Source organism: Molothrus aeneus, chromosome 13 (genome assembly GCF_037042795.1).
Source record: "Molothrus aeneus isolate 106 chromosome 13, BPBGC_Maene_1.0, whole genome shotgun sequence".
Taxonomy (NCBI): domain Eukaryota; kingdom Metazoa; phylum Chordata; class Aves; order Passeriformes; family Icteridae; genus Molothrus; species Molothrus aeneus.
Window position 1 is genome coordinate 16,423,756 of NC_089658.1, and position 24,456 is coordinate 16,448,211.

The 24,456-nt window shown below is 43.9% G+C and overlaps 1 long non-coding RNA gene across 4 annotated transcripts; it reads left to right on the plus strand.

Moving 5' to 3' along the window:
• The first annotated feature begins 4,894 nt into the window (after nucleotides 1-4,894).
• Nucleotides 4,895-24,171, plus strand: LOC136562209 (uncharacterized). 4 transcript variants are annotated; one of them, XR_010784481.1, is made up of 5 exons: nucleotides 4,895-4,978; nucleotides 6,274-6,311; nucleotides 15,835-16,044; nucleotides 19,254-19,457; nucleotides 23,784-24,171. It is a non-coding gene; the product is annotated as an uncharacterized lncRNA (long non-coding RNA). The 4 variants fall into 4 exon arrangements; XR_010784480.1 differs by lacking the exon at nucleotides 23,784-24,171 and having other exon boundaries at nucleotides 19,254-19,739; XR_010784483.1 differs by lacking the exons at nucleotides 4,895-4,978; nucleotides 6,274-6,311; nucleotides 23,784-24,171 and adding an exon at nucleotides 10,807-11,142 and having other exon boundaries at nucleotides 19,254-19,739.
• Nucleotides 24,172-24,456: the final 285 nt, after the last annotated feature.

Genomic DNA, 24,456 nt, shown 5'->3' on the forward strand with positions numbered 1-24,456 from the left:
CTTTATCTTTTCTTTGTGATTCTTTTAGTCTTAAATACTTTTGTACTTGGTACAGCAATTTGCTGATCAATAGAGTTGCAGCTCCTAATCTACCTTTTTTCTACTGAGAAAATCCATATTTAAAATGTTTATCTTACTTGAAAGGTAAGTTTTATAAATTTATTTCCTCTGACAAATACTTGGAAACAAATTTGATGAGTCACCTGCACCATATTTGCAGCCAGCACCTGACAGACCAAGTGTCTGCAAGTGAAGAAAACCCACTGAAATACCTTTGCAGAACAATTCATTAAAGTTGGAATAAAATAGAAAGATGCATTTATATACCCATTTCTTAGAAATTACATATTTTGTGTTCTTGTATTTTTGAAATTTTTGGCATGAATAGAAAAGTTCTCAAAGATTTGCAAATTTATTGGATGTTTCAATAGCTTCTGTTTAAACGTAACTACTTTATTTGGAAGTTATAAAGATCGCATACCTGTTAGAAACATTTAAATAAAAGCAAAGTTTTGGTCTTATTACACACCAAAAATATTTATGTATATCATTAAGCCAAATTAGTGGTGTTATTGGGGAGAATTAAGTTTTATAAGCACCTGAAATGTGAAGCCTTTGTGTTTTGTACTTAGCTTTTTGCCAACAGCAGTTTTGTGCTAGTCCAATGAGAGACCTCACTCACCGTTAATGACATTTGAAATAAAGCAAGCAAAATATTTATTATCTAATTCATTAAAAATTAAATCGCCATCTGTAATAGTGTAGATGTTCACAGGTGTTTTTAAAAGTCTTGACTTGTTTTAAACCAGCGATAAAAAATACTCCTGTCATTAGAAGGATCTTTGTTTTAAATTCTTCCATCTACATAATGAGTTATTTCTGTGAGCAGTGGATTTCCAAAATCTCTGTAAATTCTTCTGGACCGCAGTGTCTTAACCCAAGAATGATTTGGTCTTTTAAATCTTGCATCACTAAGCAAACACACAAGTCTAATAAGCAGAATTCATGTTGTGGTGTTAAATGCAAGTATAAAACGATGTAGGTGGTACAATAGTATGGAACAATTCCCTGAGTCATTTAAAGCTGATTAAATTGTGTTGATCAATCATTCTAAATAAGTGAGAAGGAACAAAACTGAGCATTGTGAGGAATGAGGATGGGGCATGATTTCTCAGCAAGAAAAGCTCTCCTGGCTTAGCATGAAAATATAATGTGTTAAGAGAGTCTTAAAATCAATATACCATGAATTAGCAGTCAGCAGAAAACAGCCAGATGACAGGGGGAATATGATTCATTTCTTAGAATGACTAAGATCTCAGGCAGCTCGTGCAGCAGAATATTTGGAGATTGTGAATAGAGTTAAAAGAAATTCCTTTAATTTGATCTGGAAGTGTGTTTATGACAGACATAAAGCACTTCAATTCTGCTGAGGATTTCCTCTTGTGCTGCAGTCGTCCTGACTCTGCTCTTTACAGCTGTTCTTTAAGTGCTGGCTGCTGAGCCAGACAAGCCAGCCCTCTCACACCCCAATGCATGGAAATGAAGTTTCCAGCTCTAGATGAGTAATTAGATAACCCAGCACTGAGGGTGTAATGATAATGAAGTGAAGAGGAAAGGATCCCTCAATAATCAGATCTTTCTCAGGAATTGAAAAGAAAATGCATTTTGATGTTTTTCAAAAGACACTCAGCTGCCTTATTCCACCTCTTTCCTTTCCTTCATTTCAGCCTAAAAATTACAGTTTTTTCATTAGACAAACAACATCCATAGGTGTTCTGGATGCAAACGAATGTGGATTGCCTTAATATGGGAAGTGACAGCCCCTGGCATTTGTCTGAATATTAATGCTGAATCAGATGGAGAAATCATTATGGCTGATGGTTTTGGTTATTAAGTTTAAAATGTCAGAAGCCTGAGTTTAAGTTTTCGTGACAGCAACAAATGTTTTGTCATTTTTTTAAAATGCTTAAGTTTCAATTTAAATTCAAATTTCCACTTCTTTTTTTGTCTTGTCTTTTGGGCTTTCAGTGTCCAGAACTTTTTGGTGGATTGGGAGAAGTCTGAAATCTAGTTTGAAGTGGGAGAAAACTGCTATCTGTAGTTGCAGCACCTTTGCTTTTTTGTGCTATTGGCCTCTCTCTTTTTCTCCTGGGATCATGTAGGACATTTTCATAGCATAGGGCATTTCATAGCATTTTCAGAGAGGCTCTCGGCCAGTTTTTTGAGCAGTCCCAGCCTGGGCCAGATTTCCAGAGCTGCATCCTGCAGTTCTCACTGTCGTGTTTACAGACAGACGTTCAACAAAGCCTTCAAGCTGTTGAGTTCTTTTGAAAACCTGGCCACATATTTTCTGTGTTGGCTTTGGATAGAAAGACTGGGCACTGATGCTCTGTGGTTGAGCTCTTCTGCCATTTCTGACCTCACAGGACATGTCTGGATGTTCTTCTTGAGGACTGTAAGCTGGCAGAGAGGTCTGAAATTTCATCTGGCATGAAAGTTTGTCTTGGAAGACACTAAAAGACTTGGTCTACATCAGTGAAAGATGTGTTTGTGTCTCCCATGAAGTTCTGGCCACACAGCCAGCCCAAATGTAGGCTCTGTTAAACTCTGGGTCCAAAGAGCCTCCCCCTTTTTTCCAAGGCACGTATTTATCAAAATGCCACCTCTTAGTGACCTCCTGGGTCTGCAAGTTCTGTAGAAAACCCCACTGAGCCCTGCAACAAAACAGATGTGAATGCCAGATTTAAAGGGAGAAATGAACTCAGGCTCAGAGGGAAACCCTCCTGATGGAGCAGAGGAGAATGAACAACTCCTTTTGCAGAGTCCTGGGAGATGCCCATGCTCGGCAAGAGAAGGGAGCTCGGGGAGAATCAATCAGCTGAGAAGGAGAGGGCAATCCTGCTTTCTGCCCAAGATAAATAGCTCAGTAACCTCGCTGGGAAGCCTGACAGGTACAACCACAGCAGCAGGAAACCCCAGCACAGGCACTGTGCTTTTGAGCATTATTCTCTCATCCTTCAGCCCTCCTGCCTTCCAAACTGGAGTTGCTGTGCTTGGAGTGAGATCCAGCGCTGGATCCAGCCCCAGCCGTTCCCACACCAACCCCTCCAGCCCCGCAGCTTTTGCTGGGAGTGGTGGCAGGTCCTCAGTCTGCAAATCCTCCAAGGCAGAATGCCAGCTGTGCTTTTGGGTCACACACTCAGAAGCACCAAAGTGACTTAGCAGCTGAAGTCCCCAGCAATCCTGACTGCTGTGCATTCTCTAAATTGCTTTGACTTTCAGAGAGGCTGGGGCAATTCAGATGTTTATTTCCTTCTAAAAACATTCCTGCTGGTGTTTAACAAATATAGTACATTCCCTCTTTGGGATGTTGGAGTGAGTTAACAGCCCAGTTCCCTCGAGCAAGGCAGAGGAGAACTGAATACCCATTTCTTGCCCACATCTTTTATTTTGGCAGAAAATATGAAACTTCCTTGTTAGGTGCCTGTTTCCTATTTTAATTTTGTTGTACTTCTTACCCTTCTAACACTTTTAATTTGGTTGTGGAAGAGAGGAGAATGTCATTTTCTTTCCCACTTATTGTGGTAGAAAATGGGGGATGGAGACCAGCTTTCTTGAACTCTTATATTCAAAATAGCTATAAATAATTAGTTACAGGGACCTAGCTTCCCCTCCTTTTAAGGGCTAATTTAAGTTCTTTATCAAAATGATTTAAAATGCCTTTCCCAGTGGGAAACTATATTTCAGAGCTTTTATTTATTAGACTTCTCAAAAAGTGTGTTTTTAATGCACATCCTGACTTTGTGCCAAAACTCTCCACTGCAACATTGGGATTGGAGCAACCCCTTGTATAGGGAGTTATATTTATTGGATTTTTACATATTGATACAGAGCAATTAATCTAAATAAATCATACACAGAATTGGCACATAAATCTCCCAGTCTTCACTGCTCACAGTACTATATTACTGTCCTGACAACCTTCCCTCAAATACAGAAAAACTTTCCTCTTGCTGTACTTTTTTCTGGGCCTCCTAAAGTGTCTTTGGTGGTTTTCTGGGGCTATGCAGCTTGGTTGTTGTTGCTGTGAGCTGTAGAGTTTGGGCTGTGGATTTGGTTTTAGGATGTAGGGACAGGACAACATCATTGCATTTTAAAGGAGGACAAAGCCTTGACATTTGCAAGATGTGTGAGGAGCAGGTTTCATGGTAGATGGTTGAATATTTAATTTTAGCATTTTGAGCCTCTTGTGGCACTGAGAGGAGATTTCTTTCTGTTGGTTTAAAAGGGTACAATGTCTCTTGTGCTGCGTGGCTGCTTTGATGAGTGCAGTTTGCTCCAGCAGTTTCAGGGCTCCCAGTGTGTGTGCTTGTAGGTTGGACTCCTCCTTTCTGGGACACCCTCTTCCCCCTCCCAAATTGTTTCCTGCTTTCTGAGCAGAAGCTGCACATGAGACAGTCTGGGCCTCATTATTTAAGGCAAATACAAAACCATAATCCAGGTCATGGCTGGGTACAATGCAGTGTGACTCTCTGGCAGTTCACACCAGTGGAAGATCTGCCTGGCTCTCTTTTGAATCCCTGCCATTATAAATCCCAGGGATGAGACAGCCTTCTCAAAAAACTCCAGTTCAGAGTTTCCCAGTGAAGGGTTAAGAGCTGTGGCTTTCCAAAGGGATTCTGCAGTACTGGGCCCATCACTGCAGAAGGCTCTGGTCTTTCTGACAAAAGGGCTCTGACATCCAGGCAGTACTCCTGGAAATTCAGAGTTTGGAAAGTCGGAGCTCTGTAAGAAATCATTACAATAAAAGGTAGAACAGATTCCAGCAAGTGTTCAATCACCCAGCGTGGTGCCACTTAGAGGCAGAAGACCTTAAAACAGCCAGCAAGATGCCTGCAGAAGAAGCCTCTGTGCCAGCTCTGGCACTCTGTGCCTGTCATTCCACTCTGAGCCTGTCATTCCACAGCTTTCATCCAAGGTAAGTTTGGTGGAGGGGCTGGGGACAGGTTGGGTCAGCTCAGCCTGGGCACTGCTGATTGTCATTTTATTCACTAGAAGAAAACAGAAAGAATACAAGCTAAGATAATATTCCTGATTGAAAAACAAATATCTTATCTGAGCATGCTTCATGTAGAAATAGGAAAAAGGGCACAAAGGCACCTGCAGGAGGCCATCAGTGGCACTGTTGCCAGCATTCACCTCTGGCTGGGGTCCAGCTGTGGCCATCTCCAGGATCTGTCATTGCAAGCATGTCTGGAGAAGACAATAAACAGAAAGACCCTCCTCTCTCAAAAATTATTCTTAAAATGCCCAGCTAGTACTGTTCCTATGGAAAAAGGGATACTCCAGCCCTGCCCAGTGTCACAGTGTCTGATGTCATATCAGCAGTCCATGGATTCATGGGTCAGGCCTTCCTCTGCCCACTCTGTTTGTCAAAGGGGGACAGGATTAGAGATTTCAGCCAGAGACAGAGAGGAGGTTTAGATTAGATGTTAGGAAGAATTTTCTTCCCTGTGAGGGTGGAGAGGCCCTGGCACAGGGTGCCCAGAGAAGCTGTGGCTGCTCCATCCCTGGAAGTGTCCAAGGCCAGGCTGGATGGGGCTTGGAGCAACCTGGGACAATCTGGAAGGTGTCCATGCCCATGGCAGGGGGTTGGAAATAGAAGATCTTTAAAGTTCCTTCCAACACAAACCATCCTATGATTTTTTGACCACTGGTAATTTTAATGAATGATGGTTGTGTCACTTTCTATATTACATTCAAGCATATTGTTTACAACCTACCTTAAAAAAAATCATAAAATGGCACAATTTTTTAAAATGCATGCAGACTTGCCTCAGAAGAACAAATTTGTTTGGATCATAAACAAAAATTCTGGGTTTATTTCCTTTTTCTTTTTTTTTTAACTTGAAATCTGTGTGCATGTCATGAAATATTCCTGTGTACTTTCAAGAATAATTGAAGCATATGTACCCAAAATGTAATACTTTTCATAATGGTTTCAGACTAAATTATCCATTATATGGGACTAACACATAAAAGCCTTCCTCTACATCAAGTGATAGATCAAAGGGAGGCACGATGGCTTGTCCACATGCACAAACCACACCTCTCAGATTCTGAGAACAAGGATATGCTGTCTGCATTTTAACTACATCTCCATGACATGAAACACTATTCCTGCGTCTCCTACTGTGGGAGAGTCAGGTACTCCTGGCTACAAAGATTTCCTTTTACATTTCTCCCCTCTTTTTTTTTTTTTTTTTTTTTCAGTTCCATAATACAGATGAGATTTCAGTGACTAGTCCTGGGTGAGTCCAATTTGAAAACTAAACTTCTCACTGTTCCTCTCAGGGCAGTGTGGGAATCTCTCGGGAGGAAGTGTGCATCCCAATCCTTGGGTGGGAAATCCTTGATCCCAAACCCCAGTCCTGCATCCTGGGGGGTGGGTGCTGGTGGAGATGTGTTCCTGCACAAATCCCAGTGGGCCCAGCACGAGGATTGATGTGTTCCTGTTCCCTGGGTCCCTGTCTTCCTGCTTTCTGCCAGTGGTTGGAGCACAGCATCGTGCCTCAGACCCTTCTCCTCTTCACTGCCTTGCTTCTTGAACTCAGATGTATTTAAAACTTTCTGTGCCTCATTTTTCTATCTGCACAATTAATTAATCTATTAATACTTCCATCTTTGTGAGGATTCTTAATTACTTTGTCTGCCTAAAACCCTTTCCTTGAAGTAGATGATGTGAGGGAGACAAATTCTGAGTGTTACTGCTGGTGAGCATTAATGGATCACTCTCAGATAGGGATCCAACTGTCCCAGCTTTTGGAGTGTTTTGCTGTGAGTTTTTCTCACTGTCTCATCATAAGTAATAAGAAATGCAAACTTACTGGCTTAGTGGCATGATTAAAGTTGTTTGTGTTTGGAATTTGACTGCAGTAAGAGGCTGAAGATGTATAGTTTAATTTAAGTGCATGTCTAGATCTAGTCTCCCAGCCAGCAGATTGGATGTAAGCCCAATTATTCCCATTAGCATCTGGTTTCTGAGCACTGATGTACTACCATGATCAGGGAATAAAATTCCTTAAAATAATCTCCCCTAGCTGAAATGTTGAGGTACCTTTTATTGTTGTCGTGGCTGCTAAAAATGTGAAGTGCACTGGGGAAGTGCTGAGTTGAGGCACCAGAAGAAGAGGCTGTGATCATGGAAAGGCTGAAACTTCTCCTCTGATCATTTCTGACAGCTCAGAGTGGTTCTTCCACAATTGGAACCACTTGTGCTGCTTATTAATATAATGAAACTTATCCTCCAGCAAAAACAGAACCAACGACTGACACAGGAGTGGAGGGAGAGGCTGAAACCTGATCTGCTTAGGGGTCTCTTAAAGATGATGGAAGACTAATAAAATCCAGCTTGCTTCCTACCTCCATTACAACTCCCACTCCCAGCCTGTCCTCACGAGCTGAAGTGGAATAATGGCTCCTTCCAGAGCCAAGACATCCATCCCCAGCACAGCTGAATGGCCTCTAATGGTGTTTGGCACCAGGGCCTGCTTTGGTACCTTCCCTAATCTATGAAATTCTTTACTTTGATTCCACTGGGTGTTATGTGAAGCCTCTAAAATGTTTCTTAATTCTTATTCTTTCTTATTTCTTTGGGAGTAGACTTCGTTGGTCCTGTGTTTTAGGGTTTTTTGGGTTTTTTACAATTATTTTTCAGGTTAAAAAATGTTTCCAGAGTACTTCAGAAAAGCTCAGTGTTTGGTACATCTTCATCATGGGGATAATCATAAGAACAGAAAAACATTCATTTTTCCCATTGGCAGTGGATTAGAGAAACAGTCATAACTCTGCATTAAATAGGATTTCTCAACACCAGGGGGGTGCTCATGAGAGGTGGAGTGAAAAAAAAATGCTATAATGATTTAAAAAAATCAAAAAAAAACCCCCAAACCTGAGGTCTTCAGGCTTTTCAAGAAGTAGATAGGAAAGCAGCTAAACAGAACTGTAAGGGTAAGCAGGGCAAGATGTCAGAGTTGATTTAACTCATTACATTTAAGTGGAAAATAAGGGATGAAAGTTTAGTTTAAGAAAAATTAAGGAAATACCCAAGAATGAGTTTACAAAGTGCAATATTTTCTCTCAAAGCTGTAGGGTTAGCAGGTTGGTATCCAGCATCTGTGACTGATTAGGGGCATTTGAGATGGCAGGTGGCTTTAGGAAATGGAAACCTTACAGGGCTTTACAAATACTTTCTGTAGTTAGGCAAAGTTATTTGATTTATTCTTGCTGGTTCTCATTGAATAGCCTGGTTTAAAATCTATCAACTTGTCTTAATCCATGTTAATATTTTCTTATAGACACAGTCCTGTGAAAATTCTCCAATTGGATTCTGTAGAGTTGCCCTGGAGAATAATAGAGTTACTCAGTTTACACCACCGAGGGCTGTGTTAAGGTGAAGAACATAAATCATGGCATTTAAAAATGCCAGCCAAATCTTTTAGACAGTAATGAGATCAAGAACCAGATCTGATCATATTTGCTCCTGACAATTTTAAAGAGGCCTGTAATTCCACGTGCTTCCCCTCTGTGTGGTCATGTTGAAATTGCCTGTCTGTATCAAGAAGCCAAAGCCCCAAAAAACTCCTCAGCAGGGTGAAGGGTGGAATGGGGTGGATCTTCTGTTCACACTGTTGAAAAGGAGCAGGAAAAGGCAACTCTGCATCTCTTCTTTGCTCTGGTCCCCAGGCCATGCAAGGGCAGGGCCACGGGAGAGCCTATGGTTCTCCTTTTCAGGCTTGGACGGGAACCAAAACTCATCTCTGGGAAGAAATATTTGGAAGAGACACTGAAAACAAGAAAGTAAACCCCATGTCTGGAGCTACTCCACAAGTCAAAGCAACACACAAAAACTGGCTCCTTAGAAAAGGGCAACAATAGGTAAAACAGGATTTGCAGCTGCAGGAAGCGCGGCCATAACGTGGTTCAGGGCAAGGGGAGTTAAAACTCTCAATTATCTTTCCCAAATAGCATTCCTGAGGAATAACTCAAGGAGAAAATACTGCAGAAGCCCCACCAAAGGTTTGTTATTACTAGAGAAGAAAAATCAGCATTTGGCCAAACCTTTCCATTATCTGATATTGTAAAACCAGTCCTGCAGTGCTGTCTGGGATGTTCTAACCTCGGCACTGGTCCAGATCCATTTCCAGCTATGGATTGTGTGTCTCTCTCTGTTTGTGTGTTCTTCTGCAGATTTATTTTAAAACACCCTTCCTGAAGCTGCCCAGCATCCTGATTTATAGGATTTTACTAAGCTTCCCATAGCCTTTTCTTTTCTTTACTAAGTATGTTTTACTACTTTGTATTTTCTTCTGAAAAAAATGAATTTTATTGGACAAGGGTTCAAACATAGCTGCATAATGTTTGCTTTACAGATCCTGTATTAAACCACTTTAGCACATTTGTAGACCTGAGGAACTCGGCAAATACTGTGAAGGAAATGCCCTGAGCTTCATCTTGCTGCTTTGAACTGAGCACAGTGAACTTTGCCTGGTTGCTGAGCTGACATGTGAACAACCCATTTGCAATTCATGAAGAGAGAGAGAGCAAGGGGGCCTGATCCTGCTTTTACCAAAGCCAAAGGAAATCCTACTGCTGACTGCAGCAAAACCAGCAGCAAAATCATAATGACTATTTAAGATGATATTTCACAAGTACAGTAATGTGACAATCATGATAAAGTGGTGGTTTTTCCAGAGGCACCATCTGAATTAATAGGGTCTTTCCAACTAACTCTGCTTGGAATGGGTTGAAAGAGGTAAAATAAATTTTAAAAAATTTATTTTAAAAAGTCTCTAGGATACTTTGCCATTCGCCAGATTTTTATTCATTTAATAAATAGCTGTTGTAGTTTGAAGCCGGTTTTAGGGGTTTTTTTCCTCTATCATTGTCATCTCCTCCTTCTTTATTGTAGCATGAGTAATCTAATTTTTCTGCATAGCATGTTGCAGTTTGATAGACAGGTCTCTGAGGGAAGCCTTATGTGTCAGCATCAGTGAAAATGACTTCTGAGGTTGGCTCACACCCCCACGCGAGCACGGAATCCAAATCACCCCAGAGTTCCGCATCCGCCTGCCCCACGCCTCGCTGCTGCCTAATGTATTCATTTGCCTCTGGCAAAAAAAAAAAAGTGAGATCCTCCACTGCATACTGATGTCATGTGGAAGGAGCCATAATTGGCACTGGTCACGTGTGGCAGGCACCGGGAGCTGCTGATTTTTGCCGTCCGTGGGGATAAAGTTCAGCTCTCTGGATCCATCGTGTGCTCCAAGGGCTGCACACCCAGCAGCTCAAGCATGTTCCTTTTCTCCCCCCCAAAGAAAGGAAATGAAAATAGGATGCAGGCACCCAGGTCTGTCTTTTTTTCCAGAATTCCATTGTAGTGGCAGGAGATTTTTATTTGGCTCCATCACTGCTTCAGTTTATCAGTAATAATTAATGACGTGTGCAATTGCATTTCCCACTTTAATCAAGGACAGATATTTCCAATTCAGAGTTGCAGCAAGAAAACATCCACAAATGGGCTGCCTTTTCTTTTTCCTTTTCAAAGGCAGATGCTGACAGGGAAATAAAAAGACTTTTTGCTTCAAGTATACATAAAGCTTTACAGCTTCACTTCCAAAAGGACTCTCCAGGACTGAGGTTCCCAAGTTACATGCCTCATCCAGTCCTCCCAGCAGTGCACCCTAAATAATTTGGGTCTTGACTATTAGAAATCATCATGTGAAGCCCACTGAATGGACAGGAAGATTTCCAGTGATTCATCTGATTTCAATTATGCCCCTAAGAGCACTCCTGCCCTTTCTTCCTGCTTGTAATAGCTGGAAAAGTTATTGGAGAAGTGGGGCTCTGGATGGTCTGCCACTGATTTCTGAGGACTTGGATCAATGCTCTTTGACTCAGTTTCCCTGTCTGTAAACAAGACCTTTAATATGGGCAAGGAGTCTCCAGGGTATGGAAGGTTTTTACTTGAGATGGAAGCTGCTGCTCCCTGGTAACACCACAACTGCTGGCAATGATGGTAGAGCTGAACCTGCAGATGTGAAATACAGCTCATTCCTGATTTCTATGTCATCCCACCTCCAGGTAAGGAAATAGAGCTCGTTTTGGGACAACCCCAACACATTCAGTCTTCTTAACCTCCAGTCTGGATAACTGCAAAGATGAACAGAAGAATTTTATGCATAACATTTTAACTTGGCTTGATGTGCTTCCCAGTAGCATGTAAATAAACTGCCTGATTCAGAGCACTCTGTTCCTGACATATAACCCACTGCTCATTTAGCAGATTTAATTTTGCAGGCTTTGTGCATTTTTTATGTGACAATGATGATGTGAGGAGGCATGTCTTTATCACAGAAAGCCAACAGCACAGACTCTTTTTTACAAAAGTCCCTTCTTGCTGCTCCTTTGGAGCAGGAGCCCAAGATAATTCTAGCACAGGGTGAGCCATCTGTGACATGGGGCAGTTTTTTACTTGCAAACTTTATAACCTTTAATTGCTGCTGCATTTCCTGGCACTGTCGAGTAATAATGTCAGTGGATATCAAACCTTAAGTACATAGGACTCAATTATGATCTTGCAGAACACAGAAGCTGCTCAAATCCAGTCCAGACTGTGAACTCACAATCTGCTGTTTACTTAAAGTATAGAGAAAGCACTTGACCTCTTCTCAGTGGCATCCATGTGGAAACACTCGACAATAGAGGCCTTCCTTGGTTTTCTTAGGAATCATGTTTCAACATTTTCATCTCCCCTAATTAAGGTCAATGGTCACACACTCCCACTTCTCTCCTCACTCCACTCTTCCAAAACTGCCGGCACTTACCCAGCTCCAGTTACCCTGGATGAAACAAACTGGGCCCAGTTTGTGCTCACACATTTCCTGGGGGAATGAAGAGAATCCTGGGGATTTGAGGCTCTGCTGAACCAAGAGCTGTGCCTGAGCTCTGGCGTTTCACGTGTCCATCAGCACCACGAGCAGCAGAGCCTGATAGCCAGAAGCAAGCAGGAGGCGGGGGGTAGGATTGCTGCGAATGTGATTCCACGATGAGAATGTTTCCTAACCCGCAGCACATGTTCCCAGCCGGTGGGGAAGGTGTGAGCGAGCTCTGAAGGAGGACAGCGAGAGAATCTCGTCTCCCTTTGCAGCGCTGTAAGTGCTAATGGCAGGCGGGGAGGAAGGGTGGAGCTGGCAGACGGCTCGGAGGGAGCCGGGGGAGCACAGCGCAAGGACTCCCGCTGTCCTTGTCCCAGGAGCCCAGGAGTGCTCCACGTCCCTGGCAAGATTCACTTGGGCACTGCTGTGCTTCGTCTGCAGCCCTGGCTGCCTCTCCTTGAAAGCCCTCACGGTTCTCAGCAGGGCACTTCCCAGGAATGGGAATGCTCCAGCCAGGAGCGTTCTGTGTCGGGATGCCGAGGATGCCTGCTAGCCCACCTCAAGGCTGAAAGAGCACATCCCACTGAATCAGGGGCTTGAGGGGACTGGATTTATCATTAGAAAACCTTTTCGGAGCAGTGTGCATCCTGCTTAGTAATTACCTTTTCTCTACTAAAAAGATTATTTCTTTTCATTATTTTTGTTGAGTAGGTGGCAGCTATGAGTGGTTAACAATGGAAGGCAGAAGTTGGTGAAATAATGAAACTCCGTGCTTCCAGAAGTCGTTTTACATATGTAAAAACAAAAGTGGGACAGCCAGCTGCAGACCTTGGCATTGCTTGGGCTTGTGCCTGATGCATTGCACCCTTTCCCTTTAAACTGGCTTCCTCTCATTTCTCACACAGAGCAGAATATCACTTCCAGAAAAGAAAAGAGCTAATGCTGTCTTTTTCCTTTTACATTAAAAAAAAAAAAAAAGAAAGAAAACCAGAACAAAACTAACAGAGTTGTGCCCTAAGTGAGATTGTCTTGACCCTTTGCAAAGCCAGATCCTCAGAGCCTCTGCCAGCACACGCTTCCAGCACAACTCCTTTACTCCTTTGCTCATTCTGAGCTCAGCTGTGGGTGCAGGATCAGGGCACCTGCTCTCTGTAGAGAATAACTACCCAAAAACATGATTTTTTTTTTTTCTCCCTTCTATACTGTTTTTTTAAGCTGAAAAATGTGTTTGGTTCTAAGGGCAGGCTGTGGTGTTGAGCAGCGCCATGGGTTCCTCACCCCAGTGGTGTGGGGACTGCATCCACAGTTTGCAGGCGTCAGGGAGATGTGTCAGAGCCATCTGACATCCCAGAGAGATGGATTTTTCATGTAAAAGTAGAAAGTTATTAGCTCTCAAAATGTTCTCTTGGCAGCAGCAGGGCAGCAAGTGCCGCTACAGGGAAGGCAGGTGCTGGGCCAGCATAGTCCTGCAAAAGGTTTCGTGTTGTCACATATTGCAGAATAATGTAATAAAAACCAAGGACTTTTATTCCTGAAAGAGCTCAGTCACTCATGCCACAAGGAAGATTATGTTTAATTAAATATTGAGCCCCTTTATATATCTGTACCAGGCTCTGAATCACACTCTCTCTCCTTACAGCCAGAGGACATTCCCACATCTTCAAAGATTTTACAAATGAAGCTAGTTGAGAGTTTCATTTCCCCTGAAACTAAATTGAGCTACTTTGGAGATGGAAACCAGCAACTCTTGAAAATCCCTCTTTCAGCAGAGCAGGCCAGGAAGAGAAAAAATATACATTATTCCAGAAGTGTGCCACAGGATGACTTTTTAATAGCAGAAAAACTATAATATTATTTAGTACGTGTGCTGTGTTGCTGTGTTGGGGGGCAGGTTACACTTCTTCCACTGAGCTCAGTAATGGGCCCTTGCACTTCAGTTACTCCTTGTTTGATTCTTGCAACACTTTCCTGACTCCTTTTTGGGGAAATTTTCATATTGCTGCTAAAATTTAGTCACTGGGGACTGCTTATACATCCCTCAGACCCCCCTCCTTGGATTTAAACTCCATCTTTTTTGCGAGTGTGCTGTGAGTTTTCTTCATTGCTGGGATATGTGTTATCTTGCTCGATTGCATTTAATTTGGTCTCCATTTGCATATTCGCGTCCTGGGCTGAATCCGTCAAGATTTTTCCCATGACACATTTTGCCTCTGCTGTTCCCATGACACATGTTCCTTCTGCTGTGGCAAGATCTACTCTGAGGATTCATCTTCTCTTCTGAGAAAAGTGAGGCTGTTTTCCCCAAGTTCAGGTTAGGATTTTCCGTGCCTTCCCCGCTCTGCAGCGATGTCAGCTCGCGCACGATCTTCCTCAGCTCAGCAGGGATGAAACTCTAAATCCTTTCTCACTTCAGTCTCCCAGCTGGCTTTTGAGCAAAAGGTTGTGGTTTGTGCCGTGTCATCTGGCTTGCTGTTGGGTGTTTGGGGCTTGCTTGAAGCCATTTCTGCAATCAAAAGGCTCAGCTTTAAATACCAGCCAAAGGCTGGGCACGTGTGTACAGCATTAGGGCCCCTTTTCAAAGAGCACCTTTGGGTGAATCACTTGACCTGGCTGTGCCTCAGTTCTCCATATAGAACAGAGGAAAATAATATTAATGCAAGTCTAACTTTCTTCAGATACTGCAAGGCTCAGTGCACGACCAGAGGTGATGTTCTCGGGTATTACAGTAATAGGGGTCACAGGAGCTAGATGGAAAAGTAAAGCAGAAGCTAGTTAAGACTTTCTCAGCTGCAAAGGATTAGTGTTCATTTTAAAATCTCTGGCTCTTGGCAAATTGGGACACTTACTAACCTGTAGCTTAGGAAAAAAAAAAAAAAAGCCAAAGCAGCTGAAACAAGGGTGTTAGCAAGTCTGGCAGCACAGTGCACCTTATCTCTATCCTGGTGGAAAATCAAAGGCACATTTCCAGCTGTGCCCGTGAGCACTGTTTGGTCACTGAACAAAGCAACTGGCACCTCGTATCCAGCCTACAGAATGATCACAGCCTGCTTCAGGTGCACAAACAAGTGCAGAAATGAGCTCCATGCACAGAACTCATTGTTATTCAATCAAGCCTTTAATTGTAAATGTTTTAAGCAAGGAGTTCTCTGTTTTATGAAAGTGTGCTCAGCATTACTCCGCTGCAGACATCTGTCATTCAGCAGGCGCCACCCAATAAAAGTGCTTAAAATGTTCTGTTCCTCAATTAAAATATAAACCAGAGCCGTTTAAGGGCTTTTACGAGGTGATTTCTATTTACCTGACAGATTTCCACACTGGAGGAGCACAAAGCAGGATTTCAGTTTCTGATCAGAGTGATGGCTCTGCAAAATAGTAAAGTTTCAATTGTTTTAATTTATTTCTTTTTGGGGTTTTTTGTTTGTTTAATTTCAGGAATAATAAAAAATCCATGAAGAAGAAAGGAATTCCTATGCCAGATGAAAATGAGGAAGATCTTGGAAGGGTGATCATTGCTGATCACACATGCTGGAGGAACTGGGATCCAGGATGAACTCCTGGAGCCTGTGCCAGCACCTGCTAACCTTTTCCTCCAAATTTCATCAAACAAAAACCAGGGAAAAGGGTGCTCTGCTCTGGCCTGAAACAGCCTCTTATGAAGAGAAACAATACTATGGCTAGACAAAATCTCCCATTTTCCCCAAAGAAACACTGCATGAATGCTTTCATGGTTATTCCACTGCAGATGGAAATTTCATCTCCTATCCTGCCTTACTATGGCTCTCAAAAAAAAAAAAAAAAAAAAAAATCTTTCTTTTTACCTTCCTGCTGCTCAAGCAGGAGTGGATGTTATGTGGAAAACAAGCATTTCCACTAAAAAACCCTCTACTTTCTGTTCCAGAGCCTCAGGAACTCACCTTCAGTGGCATGAGAGGTGCAGAAAAGGCTTTGCCATGTGTTGTGCTTTTACAATGTGCTGATCTCCTGTGGTCTCCTGTGCCCCACCCTCTCAGCTCATCACTTCAGCGCACCTGGTCAGCATCAGGAGAAGATTGTACTCCTGCAAGACAAAGCTTTCAGCACCAAACCCTAAACCTTCTGCTTTTGCCAGGTAACAATATGTTTTGGGCCAGTTTGCCCTGTCCTGCATGGCCATTAAGCCATTGTGACACTTGACCACACCGGGGTCACAGCTGATTTCTGACAGGGGGGCCAAGCCAAGGATGGAGCCTGTGGGGAGGGAAGGTGGGTGGGTTTGCCCCATCTCCTCCATGGCTGGGGGCCACCCTGCTGCTTTTGGGTGCCTGCAGGTCCTCAGAGCCTCCACAGCAAGGCAAACTGAGATTCCACATGGCACCAACCGAGCAGGCTTCTCCTGGGAGTTTCAGGGATCCAGCTTCATCCAAAGCTGCCTGTGCCAGAGGTACCAATAACTGCTGATGCTCAGCCCCAAGCTGGTGAGCTGCCTCAATTAGATTCTTCCAGGGGAGATGTTAATTCCCTTTTAAAATTAAGGAAAGGAAAAGCAAGCAAACAGCAACTGAACCCAGCAACAGGTAAACAAGCAGCTCCTGGATTTTGCACCACAGGTATCCAGAGTGCCTTGAACCACACTGCTTGGAAAATGCTGGGAAATCTGATGCTAGTCCTTAATGTGGTGTGTGTTTTTGTCCTCTCCAACAGCAGCATGAGTCAAGGACGAGGCATTAGCCCTCGCTGTGATCCCTGTGGTGTCAGTTCAAGTCAGATTCTTCCCGTTATTTATATGTTCCCTTTTGTGAGTGTATCGATTATACAAGTGAGTTCTCAAGTGCCTGGGCACTCAACACAGCCACACAATGGAGGAAAGTGTCCAGGTTAGCCTGGAATTGCACAGGTGCTGAGCATGCCAGGGGACAGGAGTAAATAGTGACATGTACAGTTCAGAGCCACCTCTTCAGAGCTTTCTATTTTGCACGCTGGCTAAAAATAAAACCTACATTTCAATTTCCAAGGTGTAGCAGACAAAGATTGTTAGAGTTGTTCTTAGCCATGGCAGAATTGCCACCTTCAGGACATTTCTGAATGCACGAGATTATTCCATGATAATCCAAAATCCAGCACAAACTCCTCCCTCCCCTCTATTTGTTTCACCCTCTGCATTATGAATGCTGTGGATAAGGGCTGTCTGTTTCACAGGGGGCTTGGTATCACAGAAAGCTGGTTGTTGATCTCTGGATGCCTGCAGGCCAGCAATCTGTGCTACAAGTTACCCCTCTTAAAAAAAAGAACCAAAAAAAAAGACAAGTGGATAAAACTGATACAAGCATCTGTAACAAGCTAATTGGACCCTTGTGGGCAACACAGCAGATACAAAATTAAAACAAACAAAACATCTCATTGTACAACTGCACTTCCAGGACTGCTATCACAAAGGGACCCGTCTGGATTTTTATTTTAGTTTCATTTTGTCTTAAAAGGACCTAATTACGGCCAGAGCTGGAGTATCACAAGTCTGTTTTCATCTATAAAGAAAGGATATTTTGCCTCTGAACCTGAGAAATTGTTAGAAGTTGGTAATTAGTATGACTTGTTAATAGAGTTTGGCTGTGATTAAGCTGTGATTGAGTGTGAGTTTGGTTCTTGTCAATGTGAATGCCTGTAAGGTTGAGAGATGTTTAATGAGACACCTGTTGTCAGCAGCACCCCGTGGGTTTTGTTGCTCCTGATTGGAATTTGTACCACAGAGCAGGAGCACCAAAACACAGCAGCAGCAGGCACAGCCCCAGCTGGAGCATCACTGGCAAAAGGTCCAAGAGAAATGGAGGCTCGGGTCCTCTGCACTGGAAAGCTCCAAGGATGCTCCAAGTCCCACAGGTCACAGTGCCTGGGGTGATCCACCATCCAAACCATGCAATTACAGCTGACTTGGGCAGTGCAACAGGCAAAAACATTGGGAAAAACATTGAGATTTTATCATGTCACCAGGGAATGGTGGCCTGGGCTGCTGTGGGATGCTGGGTCTTTGGGGGATGGCAAGAGGGGGGATGCAGCTGAGCAGGTTTAAAGCTCTCTACCCCCCAGAATGTCCAGCCCTTGGGTAGCTGGTAATAGTGGGGCTCTCTAAAGTGTGACATTGGTGGAGAAGGGTTCTGCCCAGCTCACCCCTTGATCATCCTTCCCCTTGGGCATTTTCCTCAAGGGAAAATGTCCCACTGAGTGACTCAGTATCTCTTGGCCTTTGAGCAGAGAAAGTTTCATTCATTTATGATATTTTTGTCTCAAAAATCAGCATCATTTTCCACATGACTCCATATAATCACTCCCCACACCAAAACCTAGGACTGATGACAAATTTGTGTACTTGGGGCTACATATGTAAAATATTATTTCCCCCTGAACGTCCATTAAACCTTTTCGAGCCGCTGCAACTGAAAACATACCTGGGTTTTACATGCAAAAAGCCAAAGAAGCTGGAAGCAATCGCGATAAAGTTGCAGCGTTTTAACGTGAAATGCCTGAGCTGGGAACAACGGGAGCAGAAGCATTCCTGCTGCGGGAATGTGCCTGGGGAAGGAGCCGCTGGCTTTGTGATGGATCGGAGCAGCCACTGGATGGCATCGCTCTACACGAATGGACCTGCGAGACGAGCGCTCGGCACGGCTGCTGTGCCAAGGAGATTAATCCAGCCCCGAGAGGCTCCGGCCACCGTGACCTTAGCAATTCTTTAAATAACATTCAGAGTTCTCCTGGCTGCCCGGCCGGGAGCTCCGGGCACAGAGTTTGGGCAGAGCGAGCAAAGCCGACACCCTGAAGCAAACCTATTTCCAGGCTGAGTGCGTTTGTCTTTCATTCTAGGTGAAATCAAATATTCAGCCAGTTTTTGATAGGTTTCCTTCTCATGAGATGGGAAAAAGAATAGTTTGTAATTTGTGGCTGTATCAAACCAGTGCAGGGCAGCGTTGATGGCCTGACTGAAGCCCTGGTGCTGCCCAGGCAGCTCAGCTCCCCGGGGCTCAGGGGCTGGCAGGCAGCTAAGGCTGAGCTGAGCAGGTTATTTGTGTGTAGCAAAAGGAAAAACCAAAGAAAAAGGAAAAGCAATTGTTGTCCGGCATGTTGTGCTTTGCTGTGGGCTCCAGAGCATCGAGCTGGTTGTCACCCGCGTGTGGCGCCGCCCCGAGCAACAGCAGCATCTCAGCACATGCTAATGCAGTTTTGCTTTCTGCCACATCACTATTGATGAGGAATCAGCTGGTGGCCGAATAACCTGATGTTCATATTTTCCCTGGGGTTCTCTGTTTCTTTCATTACCGACACCCTGTGTTGGCCTTGCTCTTCCAGCGACTGCATGTGGCCAAGCCAGCCTGAGAATGCCACTGGCCAAGTTCATGCCCGAAAGAAATCTGCTGATGGCTTTGGTGCAGCAGGATATTTGGGACTGCAGCCCCACAGAAGGCGTATCTGAAGGGGGATGCACTATTTGTGGGGGTCAGTTGGCAGTCACAGCCAGCAGATTTATCTTCAGTTAGGACATGGCATCATCAGGTGAGTGCTTGTACATGGGCTGGTAGCCACAGCTGTTCTGGGCACAGAACTTCCTGCTGGTACTGCCCCAGTTTTGACCAGGCTAATAAATTTAATGATCACATTCAATTATAGAACTCCAGTTACACTGGGATTTAAATTAGATCATCATTTCAAGTCCTGCAAAAGCCCCTTCACTCCCAGTTCTCAGTTCTGTACTCAAACCCCTGCTGCCTTTTTAATACTGGAAAGGTATGACAAAAAAAATGCAGTATAAAATAAATGCTACATTTGCTTTATGACCCCATTTGTCTCCTTTTTCTGGACTTACCTCCCAATCCAAACAGCAAGAGAACTGTATCCATCCTGATGTGCTCAGCAGTCCGCTGGTAAATGCTTTCAGCTGTCAGAAATGCTCAGGCTTGGTGGGAAATTGAGATTATATCAGCAGGAGGCTGCTCAGGTCCTTCTTCTGGTGGCCACAGCTCTGCTGCAGTGGCTGTAAGAGATCAGAACAACTGACAGTGATTGCCTGTTTCACATCTCCTGCTTGGTACCATTGCTTGAGGTCTCTTGTGTCACCCATGGGAAGGACTCTATGAGGTGACACCAGAGAGCTCAGTGCTTTTGATCTCTTTTCCATTGACTTTAGAGGAAATGGCAATTTCTTCCCAACTTCAGCACTTTCAGGGCTGTGTTTGAACATAGGAAGGATAAATCTGAATATCTTTATCTATTTAATAGTCAGGAGTGTAATGACTAAAAGAAGGGTGTTTCCTACTGTTCCTACACTGCATGGCAGGCTGTGTTTGGAAAAGATCCCCTTGGACCCAGCATTTATGGAACGGCAGAAACCCCAACCGGGGTACCCACTTCTGTGCTGGCTGTTTTAAGGGAGATCTGTTTTAATGCAATCACCTCAGCACACAAATTTGCCCAGGATCTTTCTAGACTCAGGGCAACACTCCAGATCTCCAAAAAGTCAAAGTGACCTTGGAAATTGCAGGGCAGCCCAGAACAATGGCGGGCAAAGGGAATTCAGAAAAAAATAAATTTCTATACTAATTCCAGACCATTACAAAACTATCAGAAAAACTGAAGTGTCTCGTTCTGTTTGGGGGCACAATGTAACAGGGGATCTGTCACTGTCAGCACTGCTCCTGTCTCACTGAAAGCTGTGGTGCCTTTCACCACCACCACATAAAAATTCAAGCCAGCTGTCCCACCTGCCTGAGCAGCTTCTATTCTGGGCTCACATGTGCCATAGGTATTGTGCTTATTGATTAGCTGGGGCTTATTGTCCCTTGACATTGTTAGGGAATATTCTGCTGGTTAAAATCACTGGAACTGATACGGGCAGAACATTCCGAGCCCTGGCTGTGCCAGGCTGTGGCTACATCTCCAGGTTAGACTGTGGTGGGATTGGTGCAAAATGAAAAAAAGCTTGAAAAAAAAAAGATTTTTTTGAGAAGTCGCCCAAGTCAAAAAAGACTGGGGGCCTCCGTGACTCTGGCTGTCAATAAGGTGTTAGGTAGGGGAAGATTAACACCCTTTAGCAATGACACAGCTGTTCCATTGAAGGTGATAACATGCAATCAGGGGAGGGAAGAGTCTAGCACAGAATAATGAACAGAGCAAGGAAAGATCAGTAAAAGGGAAGGTTTTAGCCCAAAATGCTGAAGAAGCCTTTTAAAGCTGATTATTTTAGTGGTTATAAATAAGTATAAAAAGACCCAGAGCATCACTTTAGGTCTGCACAACGAGCTCAAATATTTACCCCTCTTTCTAAAATCAGCCTGGCTCCTAGGAAGAAGAAAAATAGTGATAATATAGAGAATAAAGTCTCTTATCTGCCTTGGCAGTGAGCGTGCAGATAAACACAAAAATCCTTATCCTAAAGACAGCATGTAGCACTGAATCTCTTCCTCTGAAAGTACAGCAAATTGTGATAAGAGTAGGGTTGGGAAGACAATAGATTTAATAGTGGAAAGAACGTAGTATTTTGTCGACTCTTGTCTTCCTTGGAAAGGAATCAGGACAATGAATTTCTCCGTCTACTGCTAATGGCTAAAGGTAGAAATTAGCGGTTTGATACACCCACAGCTTTGCTGCTCACCTGAGCTTGTCCACTGCATCAGGAACCACCAGGTCAGTAGATTTCCCCAGGGAATTAAACATCAGGAGGCTTAATGCAGAATTAGTGGTGATATTGCCAGGGTGCAGTCCCAGCAGGTGTGAGGCCGCCATCACAACCTCCCTGCTCCCCTGTGGAAGAACAGCAGATTTTTAGCCACATGGCCTGTTCCATGATTAGATTTTGGCTGGACTTGAGGACGATGGGGTGTCTAGCTGAGAGATGGAGGAGGAAAAGGCATCACCCCTTTAAAATGCAGCTGGGGTTGAAGCTGCTCATGAGCCATCCTGTGAAGAAAGGTCAGCCTTCAGAGGCAGTGTTGGGGGGCTCAGCTAACACACATATGCAGAGGAAACCCAAATCCCATGGCTCTCACTGAGACACCACTACCAAATCCTTCAGAGCCCTGAATTCCTGCTGGGTAGGAGCTGAGAATTGCCTGTCCATTCCCACTGGTCCTTTCCCACCTCTCTCTCTCCACTCCCCATCTCATGGATTACACACACACGCTGAAAAGTGACTGCTCTCAGCCCCCAGCCCAAGGGTGGAAGGTCCTGCTCCCCCCTGCTGGACACAGCCCAGTCCCCCCTGCCTCTGGCCAGACCTGCCCATGTCCCTTTCACCCCAAGCTGCCCCACAGCCATGCCACAAAAGCCATTTGAAGGAATGAAGTGAGACAGGCCGTGCCACCGGGGATGTGACAAGGGCTGCATCTGTTGGCTCAGGAGCTGTGACATTGCTGTGGTACAGCCTGAAACAGAGCAGGCAGGAGCTCCAGGGAAGAGGAGAGGGTCTGGATGGAAACAATAACAACCACAGGGACACCACCAGCACCAGCAGGAGCAAAAATGTTGCTGTACCACTTGTGAGAGCAGCAGAGCATATGGCCAGTCTGGGACTGTTGTCAGCAGCCCAGAATGGGGTAGCTCTGTTCTGGCAAACTCCATTTTTTGTCTTTATGACCAAAGAATGGTTGCATGTTGGAAGCTCTGTAGTTGCTAGGGGAAGAGCCATTAATATGCTGGTGACTGAGAAGTCAGCCAAAGCGAGTGCTGAGATAAAATTACTTTTTCCCACTTCTGTTTCACCCTGAGTGTGTTATTCAGTGTGTTTTCTCTGCTCAGGGTACCTCACACACACTGTGCTGGGCTAACTTCTTTGTCCTTTCTGATTTTATTTTTCACCTTTCCTAACCATGATTCCAAAGAATAATACTAATCTGACAGACTAGAAAGACCTCTTACATCATAAATCCCTACTTACTGGCAGAGTAAGACTGCAGACTGTTTCTCTCCCATAAAAAAAACCCTTTTCTCTATTAGCCTGAAAATTAAGAATAGAAAATAAAATAATAGTGATGGCAATGGTGCTAAATCAGTGCATGAGACTGGGAATATATCCAAAGGAGGGTGATTCTACAGAATAATGAATAATTTAGTGATGGGGCTCAAGGGTGCTACCTGCATCCCAGCACACAAGAAGTTAATGTGCTTCTCCCTGCCCAGCTCCTGGGGCAACTGTGCATAATCTCATTCCAGAATAACAATATTTTTTCCCCCTGTAGTTTTACTCTGCTGGGGCAAGCAGCACCTTCCCAGGTAAGGCTCTTCCCTCCCACACTTGCAGCCTGTTTCTCCATACAGATCAGTGCTGCCCTCAAATCTTGTCTGCACAAGGTGTCAAGTCCAGCTCTGGAGACATTTATTCCAAAACAGAACTGAGTATTCTTATTCCAAAACAAATACATTTGTAAATCTCCTGATTTCATGATAATGTTCACTCAGTGGTGGAGAGAATGCAAGGTGAGCACCCCCTGAGCAGCCTCCCTCCCTGCAGCTCAGTCCCATCATAAATAACAGTGGAGCTGAACCATATACACAGAAGATGATTTTTTTTCCCCCCAAAGCCTTCGTTTTAAAGCAACTGTTCCCAATTCTCTCCAGTAATTCCCTAGACACGTCCCCTTTCCCCTGCTACACAGGAGCATGGCTCCAAACCATTCTTGAATGAAGTCAGCTCTGTTTTGCCTCTTGTTTGCTCTAACCCACACCACTTACAGACGTTTTCAAAACTGGGAAACAATACAAAGCCACACTTTGTGTGATCATGCAGTACCCTGCAAACACAACTATTCATTAAAAAAATAGACTAGGCACTAGGACTGCCAGCTCCTGACTCTGCTGTGACACAGACACATTTTTTTTTTCCACCAGAGGATTTTTTTTTTGCCATGAGACGCCGAACAAAAGTCACGAGCAGTTCCTGTGATCAAAAGAAATCCCTGCAAGAGTCTGTGGCAGCTTCACCCCGTCCCTTCATGCCAGCCACTGCTCATTTCCCTGAGCACTCTTGAGAAAGTCAGAGCAGATTCAGCACTGCACAGTAATGCACTGAGAACAAATGTGTTGTTTCTATCAGTGGAAAAGGAGTTTAACTATTCCTAGGCCACAGAAAGCTCATGTGCAATGCCAGGATCTGTTAATGCTTTGCCTATACCATTGGTATGGATGTACCTGGCCTTGTTGTGGTGTAAATAAAAATGTTATTAATTTATAAAATGCCTTGCCTTTATTTAAAAGATCAATTAAAGTTGTAATAAAATTATAACCATTACCATAACCAGTATGTCATAAACTGTATGGAAACTTTCTCAATCTTAAGTTCATTTTCTCTACTGATCTTCATTTAATCACAGGGTCAGGGTAGGATTTCAGATGCAGAGCTGGGCCCCCTGTATCTGCTCCCTGGCACTACCAGTACCTCCAAACACATTAAGTGTCTTCAGTCTGCTCCACATGCAGATACTGTGCAATAAATAATGAGCCACATAATTATAGTCTGAGTATTGAATCAGACTGCAAAAGCTACAAGTGTAGGAGGTGAGTT